At 45.9% G+C, this 20836-nt stretch overlaps 1 protein-coding gene and 1 non-coding gene across 2 annotated transcripts in view; one reads left to right on the top strand and one right to left on the bottom strand.

Moving 5' to 3' along the window:
- Positions 1-20836, top strand: part of LOC119971636 (potassium voltage-gated channel subfamily KQT member 1) — an 865896-nt gene that overhangs the window by 139870 nt on the left and 705190 nt on the right. The window lies entirely within an intron of this gene.
- On the bottom strand, positions 13891-14027 carry LOC119972067. The gene has a single exon (XR_005461996.1). It is a non-coding gene; the product is annotated as a small nucleolar RNA SNORA57 (small nucleolar RNA).

The following is a 20836-nucleotide window of genomic DNA, read 5'->3' as shown; positions in this document are numbered from 1 at the left end:
GACAAAAATTTGCCATGCCAGCGAGTTAGCTGTGCAGTAAATCAACACATTAAATATGAGATGCTTAGGCACTAAAATCGGGAATGTAGCCCCACCACAGATGTTGTGACGCACCCAAAAGTAAAATGTGGTCTCAACAGCGGCAGCCATTTTAAACGATTGTCAGGAGCCACCATTTTGTGTAAGCGGTGTGGAAATAGGCACTTTACACAAGCAATGTCCAGCTTTGGGAAAATTTATGCGAAGTGCAAAGGCAAAAACCAATTTGCCAAGCACTGTTTTTCCAACTTAGAGGATACATTCTTCATTGATGTCATTACTAATGAAGACAGTGCCAAATCTAGCCAAGCAAAATGAAATATCTTTGACAAACATAAGAAGTAGTATTAATGAAGTATGCAATGTAAATAAAGGTAACTGGACAAGGTAAGTGTCTTTACTTATAAATCAAACCTTTATAAATGCCACACAACACAGGAGCAAGAGCGAATCTCATCTGTATCACAGATATTGAAGCGATGAGAATCAAGCCCAAGATTTTGAACAGATTTTTTAAAAGATTACAATGGTCAAAGGATTAATTCTTAGGTGTGTGTGAGCTTGAAGTTTAAGTCAAAGATAGAATCCATAAAGTGAGATTTTCAATTGTAGCCACAGATCGTGAGTCGTTCCTTGGTGTGGAAGCTTGTGAAACACCTCAGTTAGTCAAGAGTATATAGTGCTGACTATGCTTTGAATGCGCACAGTGGATCGGTGGATTCAACGGTACAAATATTTCCAGAGGTTTTTCAAGGTTTCAGTGTCTTGCCGTTTACTTATCGAATTCAACTAAAGGATAATGCGCAACCCATAATACGTGTTCCTAGGAGAGTACCAGCACCATTAAGGAATCGGTTGAAAGCTGAACTTGATAAAATGCCGAATCTGGGGGCCATTAAGAAAATTGAAGAATCAACAGATTGGATAAATTCAATGGTGTGTGTTAAGAAATGCAATAACGATTTCAGAATATGCATGGATCCAAAGACCTCAATGCCAACTTCAAACGAGAACACTATCCAATACCAAAGTATTAAAAAATAACGAGCAAAATGTCAGGTGCGACATGCTGGATGCATCACAGACTTTTTGGCAACTCAAACTGGATGAAGAGAGTACAAAGTTTAACACTCCATTTGGGCACTTTTGTTTTCTTCGAATGCCTTTTGGGATAACATCCAAATCTGAAAACTTTCACAGGGCAATGGAATACATTGTGGAAGGTATTTCAGGTGTTTGTGTGTATGTTGACAATATAATAGTATGAGGTTCTACGAAGAAAGAACACAATGGCCGACTCATCAAAGTACTACACAGTATTAAGAAGTATGGGCTAAGATTGAACAAAGCCAAATGTCAATTTGGCGTTAAAGAAATCATGTTTCTGGGGGACAAACTGTCTGATCAAGGTGTACAACCCGATCAAGTACAGATACAGGCAAAAATGAATATGCCACGACCGTCAGACAAGAAAGGAGTTCCGAGGATATTAGGAATGATCAACTTTATAGGCAAATTTATTCTGAATTTGTCAGCCAAAACAACATATCTGAGAGAAGTTAGAAAGAAGGCTAATACTTTTGAATGGTCAGAGAAGCATGAGCAAGAATGGCTTATTCTGAAGACAGCTTTGACAACAGCTCGGGTGCTGGATTTTTTTCGACCTGACCAAGAAAACAAAAATCTCGACTGATGCGTCAAATGATGGGTTAGGTGCAGTTTTGTTATAGCAGGAAGATGGAGAGGATTGGAAGCCAGTTGCTTCCTGGGATGACGTGGACTTCATTAAAAGAGTGCTGGAGAATATCCCGGACCTGGACTCTCGCAGGCTAATAATGGGGGGGACTTTAACATGGTCCTTGACCCGGCTTTGGATCGGTCGTGTCCCAGAACGGGGAGACTCCCAGCAATGGCAAGGGAGCTGAAAGGGTTTATGGAGCAAATGGGGGCAGTGAACCCTTGGAGAGCCAGACAGCCGACAGGAAGGGGCTACTCGTTTTACTCGCATGCCCATAAAGTATATTCTAGGATAGATTTCTTCGTACTAAGCAGGGATTGTATAGGGGAGGTAAAGAATACGGAATATTCGGCAATTACTATCTCAGACCATGCCCCGCACTGGGTAGACCTGCAGATCGGGGGGCAAGCTACCAACGCCCGCAATGGAGGCGAGACGTGGGACTGCTGTCGGTGGAGGGGATCTGTGAGAGGCTTCGGAGGTGTATGCAAAATTACCTGCAGGTGAATGACACGGGGGAGGTCTCAGCGGCGGCCCTGTGGGAGGCGCTAAAGGCAGTAGTGCGGGGGGGAGCTGATTTCAATTGGGGCCCACAGAGCCAAGGCAGACAGGGCAGAGGTGGATAGATTGGTCAGGGAAATGGGTCAGATAGATGAAGAGCACGCGGAGTCCCCGGGGGAGGTTTTACTCGGGGAGAGGCAGAGATTACAGGCGGACTGGGGGCACTATCCACGAGTAGGGCCGTGGAACAGCTTAGGAAGGTGAGGGGCGTGGTTTACGAGCATGGGGAAAAGGCTAGCAGATTGTTAGCGCAGCAACTCAGGAGGAGGGAGGCGGCACAAGTTAAATTTGGCCAGGGTGGTGGAGCAAATGAAGGGAGAGTTTCAGAGATGGGATGCACTCCTGCTGTCGCTGGCAGGGAGGGTGCAGACTGTAAAGATGACAATCCTCCCTAGATTTCTGTTTGTTTTTCAGTGCCTCCCGATCTTTGTCCCACAGTCCTTCTTCAAAAGAGTTAACAAGATGATCATGAGGTAGAGTGATGGATGGGGAGGGGCGCAAAGTGGAGGACCCGGCAGGATTGAATAGGGTATTCCGGGACTTCTATCGCAAGCTGTATACTTCGGAGCCGCCGGAAGAACCGGAGGGGATGAAAAGGTTTCTGAACGGGTTAACATTCCCAACAGTAGGTGGGGAGCAAGTGGATGAGCTGGGGACCCCGATTAGAGTGGAGGAGGTATTGGGGGGCCTAAAGGCCATGCAGTCGGGGAAAGCCCCGGGGCCGGATGGATACCCAGTAGAGTTCTATAGGAAATTTTCTGAGCTGGTGGGCCCGGTCTTGGCGAGGGTTTTCAATGAGGCAAGGGACAGAGGGACCCTGCCGCCGACAATGTCGCAAGCCACTATATCACTGATATTGAAGCGGGGTAAAGACCCGGAGGCGTGCAGGTCCTACAGGCCAGTCTCCCTGATTAATGTTGACGCCAAGCTCCTGGCAAAGGTACTGGCGGTTAGAATGGAGGACTGAGTACCGGAGGTGATTGGGGAGGACCAAACTGGGTTCGTGAAAGGTAGGCAGCTGGCGGCCAACCTGAGAAGATTACTTAATGTGATAATGATTACCCCGGCGGGCAGGGAGGTGGAGGTAGTGGTGGCGATGGACGCCGAGAAGGCCTTTGACCGGGTGGAGTGGGACTATCTATGGGAGGTGCTCGGACGGTTTGGATTCGGGGAGGGACTGGTGGAATGGATCAAATTATTATATCAGGCCCCGAGGGCCAGCGTCAGGACTAACAGAGAAGTGTTGGAGTACTTTAGGCTGTACCAAGGGACCAGACAGGGCTGCCCGCTCTCCCCGCTGCTGTTTGTGCTGGCCATAGAGCCGCTGGCGATTGCGCTGAGAGCCGCAGAGGGATGGAAGGGGATGGTGAGGGGTGGGGTAGAACATAGGGTCTCTCTTTACGCAGACGACCTGCTCCTGTACGTGTCGGACCCAGTGGCCGGGATGGGAAGTATACTGGGAATGTTGAGGAAGTTTGGCCAGTTTTCAGGATACAAATTAAATACGGCCAAGAGTGAAATGTTTGTGGTACAGGCAAGGGGCCAGGAGAACATATTGAGAGGGCTACCATTTAGGCTGGTTGAGGAAAATTTCCGGTATTTGGGAATCCAGGTGGCACGAGACTGGGGCAGGCTGCACAAGTTAAATTTGGCCAGGGACAGCAAATGAAGGGAGAGTTTCAGAGATGGGATGCACTCCTGCTGTCGCTGGCAGGGAGGGTGCAGACTGTAAAGATGACAATCCTCCCTAGATTTCTGTTTGTTTTTCAGTGCCTCCCGATCTTTGTCCCACAGTCCTTCTTCAAAAGAGTTAACAAGATGATCATGAGCTTTGTCTGGGCGGGAAAATCCCCGCGGGTGAATAAGGCGATGCTGGAGAGGAACCGCAGCGAGGGAGGGCTGGCTTTGCCGAGTCTGATTAATTATTACTGGGCGGCTAACATCGCTATGATAAGGAAGTGGATGGTGGGTACGGGGTCTATCTGGGAGCGGGTGGAGGCGGCTTCGTGCAGGAGCTCCAGCTTGGCAGCCCTGGTCACGGCTCCTCTACCGCTGCCGCCAGTCAGGTACTCCACCAGCCCGGTAGTGGTGGCGACCCTGCGGGTATGGAGCCAGTGGAGGAGGCATGTAGGCAGTGGAGGAGACGGGGGCGTCGGTTTGGGTGCCAATCTGCGACAACCATCGGTTTTCCCCCGGGAGTATGGATGGGGGGTTCAGAGTGTGGGGGTGGGAAGGGTGGGCGATATGTTCCTGGAGGGGAGCTTTGCGAGTTTGAGGAGCTTGGAGGAGAAATTTGGGCTGGGAAGGGGAAATGATTTTAGATACCTACAGTCGCGGGACTTTGTCCGTAGACAGGTCCCATCTTTCCCACGCCTACCGCCAATGGGGATCCAAGACAGAATAGTCTCTAGGGGGAAGAAGGGGAGGGTAGAGTCTCTGATATTTATAAGGTGCTCATGAGGGAGGAAGGGTCCCAGACGAAGGAACTGAAACTTATATGGGAGGAGGAGCTAGGCGGGGAAATGGAGGACGGGCTGTGGGCAGAGGCCCTGAGTAGGGTAAATTCGACCGCGACATGTGCCAGGCTCGGGCTGATCCAATTTAAAGTCGTTCACCGGGCCCACATGACGGTGGCTCGGATGAGCAAATTCTTTGGGATAGAGGGTAAATGCGCTAGGTGCGCGGGAGGACCATCGAACAACGTTCACATGTTTTGGGCATGCCCTAAGCTTAGGGGGTACTGGGAGGGATTTGCGGGCGTCATGTCCCGGGTGCTAAAAACAAGGGATGCGATGGGTCCAGGGGTGGCAATGTTTGGGGTTTTGGAAGACCCGGGAGTCCAGGGGGAGAAAGAGGCCGATGTTTTGGCCTTTGCTTCCCTGATAGCCCGGCGACGAATAGTATTGGCGTGGAGGAACTCAAAGCCCCCGAAGACTGAGTTGTGGCTTGCGGACATGTCGAGTTTCCTGGGTATGGAAAAAATTAAGTTCGCCTTGAGGGGATCTGTACAGGGATTCGCCCGGAGGTGGCAACCATTTATTGACTTCTTTGCGGGAGAGTGAGCGTCAGCAGGGGGGGGTAGAGTAGAGTAGAGCAGAGTAGGAGGGATAAAATGGCGGGTAGTACCGGTGGGAGAGGAGCGGGCTTGTGCAGTATGTTACGATTGAAGTATTGAATGTTTGCACATTTTTGCCTTTTTTGCTTTCTTTCTGTTGATGTCTGTAACTGTTTACAAAGCCAAAAATTACCTCAATAAAATTGTTTATTGAAAAAAAAAAGAAAAAAGAAATGGATCACAGGCCATTGGTAGTTATCGTCAAAAAAAACCTAAGTGAGATGTCACCACGCATCCAGAGAATGATGATCAAGTTCCAGCAGTGATTTTGATCTCAGTTGCACTCCAGGTGTGCATATTGTTGCAGATGCGCTATCAAGAGCTACAGCTGTGCTAGAAGACAATCATATTAAAGATGATATGCAAGTCATGTCAATATGATATCAGAGACACTGCCAGTATCTGATGAAAAATTAAAACTAATAGTGGCAGAAACCAAAAAGGATGAAGCGCTGCAGATGGTTATCAAAAATCTCAACAAGAGATGGCCAAAAGGGTCATGTTCAAGTACCACAGCATCAGAGCAGAACTAACTGTGGCCAATAGATTCCTACTAAGGCAACAAAGAGTAATTAATACCACAGTCTCTGCGAGCTGAAATTTTACAAACATTTCTATCTTTGCTCGTCATGGCATTCCACAGGTTGTCATGAATGGCAATGATCCACGTTTCAGTTGTCAGGAATGGAGGGAATTTGCACAGAAGTACGATTTCAAGCATGTCACATCCAGTCCTTTATATCCACAGTCAAATCGAAAGGCAGAGGAAGGTGTGCAAATAGTAAAACAATTACTTTAAAAATCGCTGGACATCCAGCATGATGCATGTCTGGCATTGCTCTGTTATCGAGATCACCTTTGAGCATTGGTTAATCACCATCCTAATTACTGATGAACAGGAAGATAAGAACAATGTTGCCATGTCTTTCAAATCAACAAGCAAGTCGTAAAATAAAACATCAACTGCAGTCTCAAAAGAAGAAGCAGAAGCGATACTACGACAGGTTAACCGGGTCTCTACTACCTTTAGAACACAATGACATCATAAGGGTGGAGGATCCTGATGGCTGGTCAAAGTGTGAGAAGGTGATACAGAAGGTAGGTCCAAAGTCCTGCAGAGTCATCACACACCAAGGACAGATACTCAGGAGGAACAGAACAACTTTGTTAAAAATTCAGCCAACTGTTACTTCGCTGTTAGCAGATGATGTGTGTGAAAACTTCTGTCTATCCAAACCAACGCAACCTGAACAAGAATCAAGTGTACAACCTGAAGATGCACAGACTAATGCAGTTCCAACAGAGGCATCTTCAGAGCCACTAGAATGTCAAGCAGATTCGGCGGATCAACAAAAGCTGAGACGGTCAACGAGACATCAAAAGAAGCTTGGCAGACTGAATCTGTCGTGGACACTGTAATTGTAAAAAGTCTGAATTGTTATGTTAAGCATATGTATGATAATTGGTTTAAATTATGTTTATTATATTTTTGTTAAAATCTAAAGGAAAGGGGATGTAATGATATGCATAAACAATTCTGTATGCTAATTTGTTAGACTCCAACCAACAGGTGGCTGTAGAATTACACCATGTGACACTGTCGCCTCGGGAAGTCTGAGTGAGGAGTCGTTGTGGATAGTTGTGTTTGGTATTAGCTCTTCTATTTTCGTTCTCACTGGGTGGAATCAAGATTTGTATATTTAAATGAATTTCTCTTAAAATCCCAAGGCCTGTGGGGTCGAACATTCGTGCCTGGAAGACATCCCTGTGGCAGCGTTTAGCACTGGTTTTCACAAACGTGGCAGTTGAGGGGTGTTCCATGTGATTGGAGGCTCCTGGGTAATTGGGCTCTGGGCAGGGTGGTACGCTAGCACCCCTGATGCCACCCAGGCACCTTACCACTGCCAGCTGGAACCTTAGCAGTGCCAATGTGGCAGTGACAGGGTCAGGTAGCACTATCCGATTGGCAGGGGCACTGCCAGTGTACCAGGCTGGCAGTGCCAAGTTGCCCGAGTGCTATGTTTGCCCATGCTAGAGATTGGGCCTGAGGGTGCCCTATCCTTATAAGCTGATGTGAGTGGAGCTCACAGACACCCTAATTGGTAAGTTGGTGGGGTCCGGAGGCCGCGGTGGGGGAGTTCGCGAAATCTGGGCAGCATTTAGAAATGGCGCCCCGATCTCTTCCTGTGCAGGAAGTGAGCTAAGTGCGGCCTCGGCAGAAATTTCCTCACAGAAAACCAAGTCCCGTTTGACAGAGAGACCATTCTTGGCGTCGCAGGCTCTAAGAAATACTCCGCTATTCGCACCCAAAACGGGACTTTTTTTTTTGTTAATTCGTGTCCGATAAGAATGAAAAGAATCAGGGGACAGCATGGTGGTGCAGTGGTTAGCACTGCTGCCTCATGGCATCGAGGGATCGATTTCGATCCCGGCCTGGGTCACTGTCCATGTGGAGTTTGCACATTCTCCCCATATCTGCGTGGGTTTCGACCCCACAACCCAAAAAAGATGAGTTGGCTAGGTGGATTGGCCACGCTAATTTGCCCCCTAATTGGAAAAAAAGATTTGGGTACGTTAAATTTTTAAAAAGGGAATGAAATTAATGAATTAATCCAATTAATGTTGAATTGTGTTGCTGGCCTCGGCGGGAATCTCGCAGCAATTGCCGCTCACTACCACACTTAGAAATGTTTCCGGAGAATCGCGCCCACTGTCAATTTGAAGATGAACTTCAATAAAGAAAGTGCATTTCGGCTCAATTAACAAAAGTATCTGTGGAGTTTCAATTTTCTCATTTATTTATCAATGGTGGATCATCGTGGTGAGATAAACATGGCCCTCAGATTTACAGCATGGCACACTCAGGTTGCTATCATTTTGTTAAAGACCAATGAAGCATCCACATAAATTATTGGCTGGAAGAAATTAAGTGGAAGAGGATTAAGATCAAAGAATGTTTGCACAAAGGAGAAGCAGGGAAATTATGGGGACTTGGGGGAAGGAATAGAAGAAATACTATAATGTTGGGATGGAACCCAGGCAGAGCTTAGTGAAAAGAAAATCAAGAGAGTAGAGAAAGAGAGAAGCTGTCAAAGACCTTGTAGATACACCTATTTTTAGATGGGAACGTTTATTTTCTGAGTGACAGAGTAACGGTTACAGGTGTGAACATGGGCATCTGACATTTCTGCTAGATTACCTCCATTACCATACATAACACAGAGCCATAGGATCTTAGCCTTTCTCACAGTCTCTTACACTGGTTAGCAACACACTGGCATTTAATCACCAATGACCTTTCACATTGCCAGTCAGGTGAAAATCACCCACACCCCTGTCTGGGATTAGCAATAATTTAGTTGTAACACGGGGAAATCTTTGTGAAAATGCAAAAGGGGGAGAACTTTTGTGGCGATCTTTTGCAATCTTGCCCGATGGTGAGTGCCTCTGTTACGAGACTAAATGGAGGCCATTGTCTGCCAACAGGTGGGGTTTGTTTCCTTGTTGCTGCTTGGGTTTTAGCCTGGCTGAGAAGGTGAGTGGGGGGGGGGGGGGGGGGGGGGGGTCACGAGACCAGGAATATGATAGGTGGAGCAATACACTCCACCGTATTTCCATCCCATTGCCAATGTTGAACAGATTTCCTTTCATTTCAGCTGCTGACCTTATTGCTTGCATTTTGCTTTGTCTGTGATATTGGTGTAGATTGTAAAAAGCTCATTCGGTTAGATTTATATAGATCAAACCATGCTGGCAGAAATAATTCATTATGTTACGTTCACAAAGTAATGGTTTAAAATATATATACAAGTGAAAAGGATCCATCGTAGGTTTATACTATACTAACAGACCCCCACAAAGAGACATTGGAAATTATGTGGGGTGGGGCGACTATATTGAACTGATTATTGGAGGATATTGGCACTGTACACACAAATGCCTGTGGTATTGTGCTATGTCTCTTAGTAACCCTATTTTCAACAGGAAAAGGACGGGTACATGTTTTAGTCCCTCCAGCTATTAGATCAGTGTGCTTTATTGCCTCTATCATTTGGATGACTCATTAATGTCCCTGTTACAGGGAGTGATCAGCTTCAGACACCTCCTCTTTGAAGGGAAGAGTTCAAATCAAACTAGTACTGAGAGGCCATTCTTGTGCTGCATTTTTATTTGTGTTTATAACAGAGTCAAGTCTATATCAGATTCTTCTGGGAATAAAACATTTGAAAGGTGGAAGCTTCCATAAGGACGGCCCTTGTGTTGAGCAAAACATTCCCTTTGGGCCTTTTATGTAGGCTGAACCTATTGTAAAAGCTTTGCTGAATATACAGGCAATTAATTCACACCTCAGAAAATATATCCTTTAATCAAGAGTGCCCATTAACTGGCTTTCTTCTGTAGCAGATTATTAATTCCATAGAACTCCCAAGTACATTAATTCCATAGAACTCCCAAGTACAGACTACCTGGGGCTGTGCTAAGATCCAAACACTTTAGATCTTTCTCTTGGGCTTTACCTAAAGAAAGTAAACAATCTGGTGAGTTGTTAAAGGGGCATTGCACTTGTCGAGAAATGTTTTGACAATGGCCTTTGTTTATTTACAAACACAGAAGTGAAAGGTGTCTCTTCAAATGCAGCAGCATACCGCTTGTACACCGCACTCTGCTGCCATAAGGGCTGCAAAGCCTTTCACCCTCTCCAGACAAAAAAGGTTTGCCAGATACTTTTTCATAAAGGCTGCATCCCTTTAACATGAATCCCAGAAGGCAACAGCCAGCAACCTCCTGAGGATAGATTTAACCAGTCGTGAAGGGAAAAGGGTTGTCGGTCTCCATTGAGAGTGAGTTCATAACAATGAGTCCCCCTGATGATTCAACCTTTGCGAGGTGCCAAATACACAGAATGTTTGGATCTTTTGATCTGTGCTCCCATGTCAGTTTATAATGGCTCGGATTCACAGAAAGTGGAGACTTCCGTGAAACGGCATCTTTCGGAGACATTGCCCAGCACTTCACCAACGATGAATCCCCGTGAAGTGTTACATGAGTAAACTCAGGAGGCCATTTATCACCCATCAAGGTGACACAAGAAGTTTCGAGATGAATGCTAATGTTTTGATCAGGTTGTCTGAGGAAGGAGCATTTTCCTGAGTACAGAAAGAGTTCCCTCCCTTCTTTAAATACAGTAGTGCTATGGAACCTTAAATGTTCATCTGTGCCATTGGAACAAGCAGATGACCCAAAGGATATTAATGCATTCCCCCAGTACTCCACTGAAATGTTGTGCATAAAAATACTGTAATATCAGCTGTGGCTCAGTGATCGCTCTCTTGCCTCTGCGTTGGAAGGCCATGGACTCATGCCCCACTCCAAAGACTTGAGCTCACAATCTAGGCTTGAACTTCTGTGTAGTACTGAGAAAATGCGGCACTGTCAAATGTGCTCTTTCAGTTGGGATGTTAAGCAGAAGCTCTGCCTGCTCTCCCAATTGGACATAAAAGATCCCAGGCATTATTTGAAAAAGAACTGGAAGTCCTGAACAAATTGATCCCTCAACCAGCCGCTAAAAACTGATGATTTGGCTATTTATTTCATTGGTGTTTCTGGGAACTTGAAGTGCACAATTTGATTGCCCCCATTCTTACATTACAACAGTAACTCTGTAATAGAATGCAGCTGCAGAGACGAGATTGACCCCACAATTCAACGACACATTGCTGTGATGTGGGGGCCTCGAGGTGTTTCTCCCCGTCAAGGCCGTACTTCGGCACTTTTCCTGCACTGTAGAACTGAGTTCGCCAGCAGAACCGGCTCCTCGCAGATTGAGCACCATTTTGAATGGCTGCCCTGATCATTACACGCCCCCCCTCCCATCAACCCATCAAATCCTGCCACTTTCAGGGGCCCCAACGTCCTGGACATCCCCCCAACTTCTTTTGTCCCCACCTCTCTCATGGGCAAGGCCCTCCCAGGCCCTGACACTTGGCAGCGCCAACCAAACACCCCTCCAAACGCGCCCGCAACCGGACATAGAAACTTTTTAGCTGAATCGCGCCCGGTGAGTCTGGAGCGCCACTCTTATAAGTCTTCATTCTTTTTTTAAAATGTTTCTAATTGAGGGGCAATTTAGCATGACCAATCCACCTATCCTGCACATCTTTGGGTTGTGGGGGTGAGACCCATGCAAACACGGGGAGAATGTGCAAACTCCACACGGCCAGTCACTCGGTGCCGGGATCAAACCCGGGTCCTCGGCGCCATGAGGTAGCAGTGCTAACCACTGTGACACCAAGCCAGCTCAAGTCCTCATTCTTTAGCACCATGTAATTGTATATAATAATGTATATTCTGGATGGCAGCAGTTGCTACATGTGCGATTCAAAGGGCTTGAGTTAAAGAGGCGCTGAGAAAGACCGTACTATTCATCGGCATTTGCTGGGTTTATTTTGCCTTGGCGAGGAACACCCCTTCGAGGCCACTCTTTAAGTCATTCCATGCACTGATGAGCTTGACAGTGCAGGAAGATTACTTGTGGATTGGGTTGCCATTTTTAAAGGCAACACCAACCTTTCAACTCTCAGGGGCCCCAATGTGGGCTTAGGACCCTCTCATGTCACCCAACTTACCTCTTCTAGGGTCCTCAAGCCTTTCCCCCACCCCCCATCACCCCACCTCTTATGGACAAGGCCCCCCCCCCCCCCCCCCGACTCCAGGCCCTATCCCTGGCACTTGGGCACCTTGACACTGCCAGCCTGGCAGTGCCCCTGTCAGGCTGGCAGTGCTACCCGGGCACCATGGCAGTGCCAAGGTGACAGTGTCAAGATGCTCGGGTGCCATTGCCAACGTGTCAGACGGGCACTGTCAAGGTGCCCAGGTCCCAGGGTAAGTGCCAGGGTGCCACCATGACCAGTCCCCGACCACCCAGGGTTTCAACTCCGCAGCGAGACCCCACAGGTGCCAGCACAACAGGCTCATGACTTTGTGAACGAGTACCAAATGGCACCCAGTTGAGTCCTTGCTGGGAAGGCTGGTGAGTCATGTGAATCCATTGAATGCATATTTAAATGAACCGAATGGCTCATTTACATATGCATGCCTGGATCTTGCACAGAGAGAGCGAGATTCCGTTGAAACTTGTGAAATGTTTCGAGCATCAACCCTGTCAAAACCCCTCAGAATCTCTTCCATTTCAATAAGACATCCTGAGATTGTGTAAGGTGATTTATACATGCAATTGTTTCTTTCTTGCTTTCTCCTATGGTAGAAAGGGCAATATCTGTTGTTGCTCGTTCTGGGTGAGTGTGCTTTACACTCAATTTGGCTCTGTTTCGTTCCTTAGCTCTAGAGTCGTCAGGTATCGTTAAGATACCGACACAAGTTTCAAGTTCAAGTTCAGACCAATAACTCCATACACCAGTTAGTAAGTTCAAAAAAGTCACGTTTATTATAATAGTTATCTACTAATTATTCATATAAAACTACAAGACTAGGTTAATCCTACCACTAACAAGCCAATACTTATCTGGAATAAGGGAACTGCCGGATCAGGGAACAATGGCCTCTAGCTTTGTCCTGGATCCGCAGGCTTCCAGTCGGTGTGGAACAAAGGGGTCAGGAGTGTCTACTCTCGTAGCGTGCGTTGTGTGACACTTACTTGATGGCGGCTGCTGACCAAGCCTCTCCTCTCCGTGGTCAAGTTCGAGAGCTGCTACAAAGGTGTTCTTGTTGGGAGGGCTGGCAGAGAGAGAGAGCTGGGGTCGGGGTCTCTGTCTTATACCACTCCCAGGGTCTCGCGCCCACCTGGGCGGACCCTCTATACACTCGCAATCGATTGGGTCTCTTCCCAATCGATTGATTTGAATTTCCCCAATAACGGGGCAGTCCCTCGATCACTGGGCGGTTCTTGGGGCTTATTGTTTTGGACTTCTCATGGTGCCGAGAAGTCTGGCCTTCTATTCACTGTAGCGATTTGAGTTAACTTGTTTCCATTGAACCTGGGAATCACCGGGTATCGCCTCATTAGTATGCTAACTTGTTTTCTTTCACAGTGCTGTCTGGTTTCTGCAGCAGTCAGAATACACAAGTGCTTTTGCAAGCTGCTTGCTTTTGCAACATGTCCATTTTCCCTGCATTCTTTGTAATCTTCCATTTTGTGTTGGGTAGTGGCCACCCCAGGTGGCTACACTGTGCCATCACTTGATATCTCAGTTACCCATATTAGCATGATTCAGAATTCTAAACCTATTGGTTAAACATAGGCCTGGAGTAAACATTCTTCTTTTTTTTATTCTGTGACGAGACAGATTATGGTATTAGAGACATTATTCACCCTTTCCCACAGAAAGCTCATTTCAACAAGCCAGTCACTCCGTAACACAAGAAATAAGAGAACACAGCTCGGCCCATCAAGCCTGAGCACAGCACAATCCCAGTAACCGGGTGTCCCAGCCAATGAGGATAGGACCAGAAGATGGCAGCTCCCTGGTACCGACGACATTTGCACTGAGATTTTTCTGCCTCGCTTATAAACATACACAGGCCACAGACAGACGCAGGCGTGACAAGAACTGGAGGGTGGAAACATTCTTTTTAACGTGAAATTCTGTCTCAGCGCTGTGAAAGTAACTGGCACATTGTTTGCAGTAGACCCTATTTATGATGTCGCTGGCACCAAATGCCACAAGCGGAAATTTTAATTCCCTCCATCTGGGGGAAATGGGGGGGGGGGGGGGGTGACGGAGTTTAAGGGAGGTAGTCAGCTTACTGACCCAATCCTGTAGTGCTGCCATTTTTCCCAGGTTCTTACACTGGCCAACCCAAAGTCCCTCCTGCAATAAGGCAGGGCTCTCAAAAATATGCAAGTTAGTAATTCTAAGATGGGTATGAGACCACTGTGCAGTTTTGAGGGTCTACTGGATGGAGGGTTGATCATGGAGTCTCTGCTCAGTAAAGCCTAGTAGGAAAGAGGAAGTGGCCCCAAAGAGGGTAGTAAAAATTTATTTTTGTGGGGCAGGAGGAGCACTTTTCCGAGCTCCACAAGGGTATTGTGGGTTATTGCTCTGGGATCCCCTTCTCTGTGACAACATCACCACCCAAGGCCTACCCTCTTGCCTGTTGGATCGGATTTGGAACCTCCTGATGCCGTGGCAGTCTGCAGCTTGTGAGCTGTACTGGGACACCCATTCAGGGTATGCAGTTGATGACATGAAATGTGACCTCATCCTCAAAATTACGAGGTCTCCCATCGGAGCTGTTGGGTGCCCAGCATGTACATTGTGCAAGCCGTTCCTTAATGGTTAAAATCACCTCAAATGTCAGATTCCGGGATCCTTCTAGGAATAGTTTGATATTAGGAAACATGGTAACAACAGGTTAGCGAATTTACTGTCAGTTGTTCCCCATTATATCATCTAGGATTGTGTGACAAGCCATTCACTTATGCATTCCCTTGTACCTCTGGACTTTCTCCTACATTGGCACATCCTTCAGCACCATTAAATCACCATTCTGCCATTATGTGGTTGCTGGCTTTTGTCCATCTGGCGATGCTGGACAATAGCGGAAAATTTGTCTATAAAATTTTCCTTTTTCTAATTTATGCTCTTTATTGCCGTCCTTTTTCTGTTCAAATCTATCAGCTTTTGCATTTGTGGATTTTGTAGAGCTGAACAAAGTGCTCCTATGGCAGATGCTCCATCATTACTTGTTAGTTCACGCCATTGGAGTTCAAGGATCTGATATATTCCAGGTCCTGATCAACCCAAATCCTTCGCTCTACCACCTCCGTAGCGCCAAATGCCCTTTGCCTCAGGAATCCATTGACATTAACTGAGAAAAGAGATTGCTGTGGTTATGGGCACTGAAAAGTATCAATACATCACATTACTATGTAATAGCAATGGATTTGGATGGCCACTATCCATTTACTATCCAGACGTAGCAAATAGAGCAAGCCCCAGACCTGTTCCAATTCCATGACCTCGTGAACAAGTAACTTTCATGCGTTTATGGTAGGATAGCTGCGATAACAATTGTGACGATTTGGAAGGGGGTAAGGTGAGGCCTGCAAGTAACAGTGACGTTTACCTGGTCTGTCACTTAGAATTTCAATAGTCCTGTTCAGATATTCGAAGCATACACTTAAGGTCCCTGCTGAATTATAACTCCAAAATAGATTTTTCAGGGAGATAAGGATTAGAGGGCCAGTGAAGGGTAGCGGGAGGGTTTGGCGGGGATGGGGGAGGGGGAGCGTGGAGAGTATGGTGTAGTGGGCGTGATGGAGATGAATTTTGTGTATTTATTTGTCGTGTTCTCACTGGTCTGAAGCTATAGCATTTAGAGTTGACCTGACAATCGGGTTGAACCTTAATGTGCCCATTATATGTCACTCATAGAAGAAATGAGATGTAAATTTTCAGTTTCCTTGATGTGGGCCAGTGGAGTGTGGCAACACTTAATTTGTGTTTGCCATTCAAAACCATGTTTTTACACACTGACAATGATCCAAATTGCATCACTTGGAAATTTTCCTGAATTCAAGCTTTGTTCTCCATAATTTGTGGTGTTGCAACTTTGCTTAGTTCCTGAATATCAAACTACATTGACTAGATCGTTTTTTTTTTTCATTTTCTTTAATCCCTTGCCCGTTCGGAGGGTGGGGATTATGAAGAAACTGTGTTATGACTATATCTGTAACCATTATCTTCTTATGTTAGTAACTTAAGATCACAGGCCCGATGGCAAACTCTTTTAATGATTTAGATGTTGTTGCCCCATTGTTTGGTGACAGGCCTCGTGCAAGGAAGTGGTTCAGTTCAGCTGCATTTTTTTAGGTCAAAGAGAGAGCATGCTCTCTTAATTGTGCAATGGTAATCTGCATGAATCATATGAATCTGGAAGTTCCCAGATCCAGTTCCCGTACCAGCCTCCCCGGACAGGCGCCGGAATGTGGCGACTAGGGGCTTTTCACAGTAACTTCATTGAAGCCTACTCGTGACAATAAGCGATTTTCATTTTTTCATTTCATTTCAGTTCGTAATTTACTTTAAGATCGCTTTTGTGTCAGCCTTGACTCTGTGGTAGTACTTTTGCCTCTCAGTCAGGAATCTGTGTGTTTGGCCCGCACTCTGTAGAGACTTAGGTACATTATTAGGGTGAAATGATTGATGGAGAACAGCACGTCCTGTAATGCTGATTTTTGTTGAGACATTACAATGGGACCCTGTCTAACCTTTCAGGGAGACTAAAAGTTTATTGTGGCTCTATTTGATCTGGGGAGTTCTCTCTGTGTCTTGGCCGATGTTTATCCCTCGATCAACATCCCGAAACAGACCACATTATTATCGCATTACTGTTTCTGAGGTCATGTTGTGCGCAAATTGGTGTTATGTAAGTGAAAATCTTTTCTTTTTGGTTCAGTTGTCCAGGCTTCTGTCTCAGAAGCTTCTTGGTTCATTTTTTGTTTTACCCAAACCTTTCTTCTCCCTGCGAAGATTCTCCCCTGGCTCAGTCTTTCTTTTCAATTACTATTTCTCTGCAAAGAGTCTCCAGGACTTTTTATACCATGAAGGTGATTATATAACTTCAAGTCTTTGCTAACGTTCCTTCACCCAGCCATCCAGACTTTGGAGTGTTACTCCCAGAAATGCTACGGAAGGTTTACTTCCAAGCGTGACTGAGTTGATCGAGCTGGGATAGATCTTGACTTTGCATGGATTGACAGTTATGGGCCAACCCAGTGTCATCCGTAGAAATAAAAATTGGGAGAGATGCAGAACCTCAGCATTGTCCGATTTACACAATAGGACCAACCCAAATCTACCCGCCATGCATTCTGCCAAAAACAAGAAGCAACTCATTAAAACAGTGATCTTGGAAAAAAAGTGAGAAAACAGATTTTGTTCAAAACTGTTGGCATTTGTGCGCCCTGTTCAAAGTTAAATATTTTGCTGCTGTAGTTTTCTTGGATGGTATACAGAGCAAAAGCATGGCTCCAGTTGGCACTGCATTTACCCACTGAACACCAATGTCACCTTTGTGCCTTGATATTGTTAGCAGCCCATTTTACACTATCACTCAAAGTCATGATACTGAAACATCAGGAAGTGCATAGTGCTAAGGTGTTACAAATGGAAACATGTCAGATAAAGCCTGTTAAGTGACATTTGATTCTGCCATCTTAAATTGTGGGTGGTTTGCTTGCTTGTCATAATGATTGTAAAGAATGCTGAGGCTGCTTAAGCGAAAACAATACATGTCAAGGAAGCTTCAGTTTGTGCGATGACAGTTGTCGATATTGTAATTCATTCTCACACTGGAGCTATTTAAAAGAAACAATTTCAAATTGCAACAAGCCCGGAACCCAGAAAGTTCCTGAATTCCTGGTGATTGTGTAATGAAGAATAATATTTAAATACTGATGTTAATTTTAATTTTTTAAACACCTTGGCCCAGATTTAAATATGCGGCTGGGGGATTGGAGAATCCCATCCATATTTTAGTGGATACTGGAAGAATGAGTATGGAAGGGGCATGGGAGAAATAAGGATGTATGGATGGGACATGGGAGATCTGAGGGCACATGAAGTTGGCATGGGGGCATGCCAGCCTCACCTCCTCCACCTGTCTCCATTGCTACCGATGGTATTATAGCTCACTTTAGGCAGCCGATAACTGTTCCTGGTGATGTTACTTGGCAACTCAGAATCGATTTGTGCAACTCCAGTGAGTGTCAGTCGGTAGCAGTCCCACCTCTGACACCATAGACAAGCACCTCATTGCAGTACTGAGGGAATGGGTGGCACGGTAGCACAGTGGTTAGCACTGTTGCTTCACAGCGCAGTGTCCCAGGTTCGATTCCGGGTTTGAGTCACTGTCTGTGCGAAGTCTGCATATTCTTCCCGTGTCTGCATGTGTTTCCTCCGGGTGCTCCAATTTCCTTCCACAAGTCCCGAAAGATATGCTGTTAGGTAATTTGGTCATTCTGAATTCTCCCTCTGTGTACCCAAACAGGCACTTAGGGGCTTTTCACAGTAACTTCATTGTAGTGTTAATGTAAGCCTACTAGTGATAGTTAAGATTATTATTATTGTTATGTTACACTCTGGAGAGCTGTCTTTTGAATGAGGTGTGAAAGTGAGACCCACTTATCCGTCCTGTTGGACAAGAGAATTCAGGAAAGCAATTCTTTGTAAATGACAATTTTGAAGAAGATCAGGTGAGTGAGTACACCATCAGTGTGTTGGTCAATATTCACCGCTCAGTCATCAACACTAAAAATAGATTATCTGACTATTGCCATTTTGTTGTGGGAGTTTGCAAATTGACTGTAGTGCTTCCTGCATTACAATAGTGATGACACCTCTTTGGTAGTAAAGCACTTTGCAACATCCTGAGATTGTGAAAGGGAAATTGCCTTTGACTAATTTATTAGAACTCTTTGAGGAGGGCTTGTGGCGCAAAGGGCCTCTGAACCAGAAGCTCTGGGTTCAAGTCCCACCTCAGGACTCTGATGGCCAAGAAAGTTGGGTTCATCACACAGTCAAGCAGGTTGAGTGTCAACCTGCAAAATCCTTCCAAACAAGCCAATGGCTGGCGGTAAAAAGGGGAGATGCTTTTGGTTAGCTATGCATGCTGTGGATTGGCACCGCTCAAGTTATAAGCCCCTCGCGACAGACGAGTGGCCTGTTCTGAGAATTACTAGCTATGGCAACAGACAAAAGTCTGCCTTAGTGCACAACTAGGTGTGGAAGAGAATTGGAATTAGAGCTCCTTGAGGAAGTAACTAACAATGTGAATTAAGGGAAACCTGTGGATGTGGTTCACTTAGATTTCCAGAAGGCATTTGACAAGGGGCCACACCAAAGTGTACTACACAAAGAAAAAAGGTCAAGGTGTAATTAGCATGAATGGAGGATTGATTAACCAGGAAACAGAGAGTAGGCATATATGGGTCATTTTTGGGGTGACAAGAAGTAATGAATGGAGTGCCACAGGGATCAATGCCGGGGTCCCTTAACTATTTTCTACAGTTATACAGGGTATTTCTGAGACCACACCCTGAGTTCTGTGTACAGTTGTAGTCTCCTTATTTAAGAAAGGACAGAATTATGTTAGAAGAAGTTCAGAGAGGCTTCCTCGACTGATTTCTGGGATGTGGGAGTTATTTTATGAGGAAAGGTTGGCCTGGTTTGTCCTGTATCCATTGGAGTTTAGAAAAATGAGAGGATCTTACTGAGACATATAAAATCCAGAGGAGTCTTGACAGAGTGGAAGCTGAAAAGATGTCTCCCCTTGTGGAAATGTCCAGAACTAGCCTTCATAGTTTAAAAATAAAGAGGCCTCCCATTTAACACAAAGTTGCTGGGAATTATTTTCCCTGAGGGTTGTGAGTATGTGGAACTCTTTCCCAGAGAGTGGTGGAGGCAGGGTTTATGAATATTTTTAAGACAGAGATAGGTAGATTTTTGACAAACAATGGTGTCAGTGGCTATTGGGGGTAGGAAGGGTAGTGGAGTTGAGGCCACAATCAGATCAGCCATGATTTTCTTGAATGTTGGAGCAGGCTCAAGGGGCCGAATGGTCGACTCCTGCTCCTAATGAATATGTTCATATGAAAGCCATGTGGTAAATGCAAGTTGCCTCCTCTTGAAAAAAAAGAAATGAAAATTGCTTATTGTCACGAGTAGGCTTCAATGAAGTTACTGTGAAAAGCCCCTAGTCGCCACATTCCGGCGCCTGTCCAGGGAGGCTGGTATGGGAATTGTGCTGCTGGCCTGCTGCTGGCTGCTTTAAAAGCCAGCGATTTAGCCCAGTGAGCTAAACCAGCCCCTTCACAGTAGAGCGAAGTTATGGACAACTTTGAGCTGTGGACCTGAGCACGCTGAGCTGAGCTAATTCAAGCTGATTCCACATGAAGCCCGTGTGCTGGCAGATAGTTGGATTTAAGGAGAGATCCCTGGAGTGGGAGCATGGTTTGTTAACCTACTGGACTCTGCAATCCCCTTGCAAAAATACACTTTGGAATTGATATAATATGGTTGTTTCCAAATGGTTGCAATTAAAGTCGGGACTCAAAGCTGGCACCTGCTTAGCTCCAGGTGATGGCCTTTGTGCCCCAAGAGAACTCTCCTGGGTGATTATTCTATCCTAATTGTACTTCATAGCGGAGCAAAACATTTCAGAGTTAAGTGAAAGTGTGAGTGCATACTGAAAATAGGTATGTGCAGTTGAAAAGGATTAAAATGTGGGCAGCACGGTGGCGCAGTGAGTAGCACTGCTGCCTCATGGCGCCGAGATCCCAGGTTCGACTCCGGCTCTGAGTCACTGTCCGTGTGGAGTCTGCACATTCTCCCCGTGTCTGCGAAGGTTTCGCCCCCACAACC

Source organism: Scyliorhinus canicula, chromosome 9 (genome assembly GCF_902713615.1).
Source record: "Scyliorhinus canicula chromosome 9, sScyCan1.1, whole genome shotgun sequence".
In the NCBI taxonomy this organism is placed as follows: Eukaryota; Metazoa; Chordata; class Chondrichthyes; order Carcharhiniformes; family Scyliorhinidae; genus Scyliorhinus; species Scyliorhinus canicula.
Note: the sequence above shows the minus strand (reverse complement) of the source record. Positions and strands in the feature narration are given on the sequence as shown.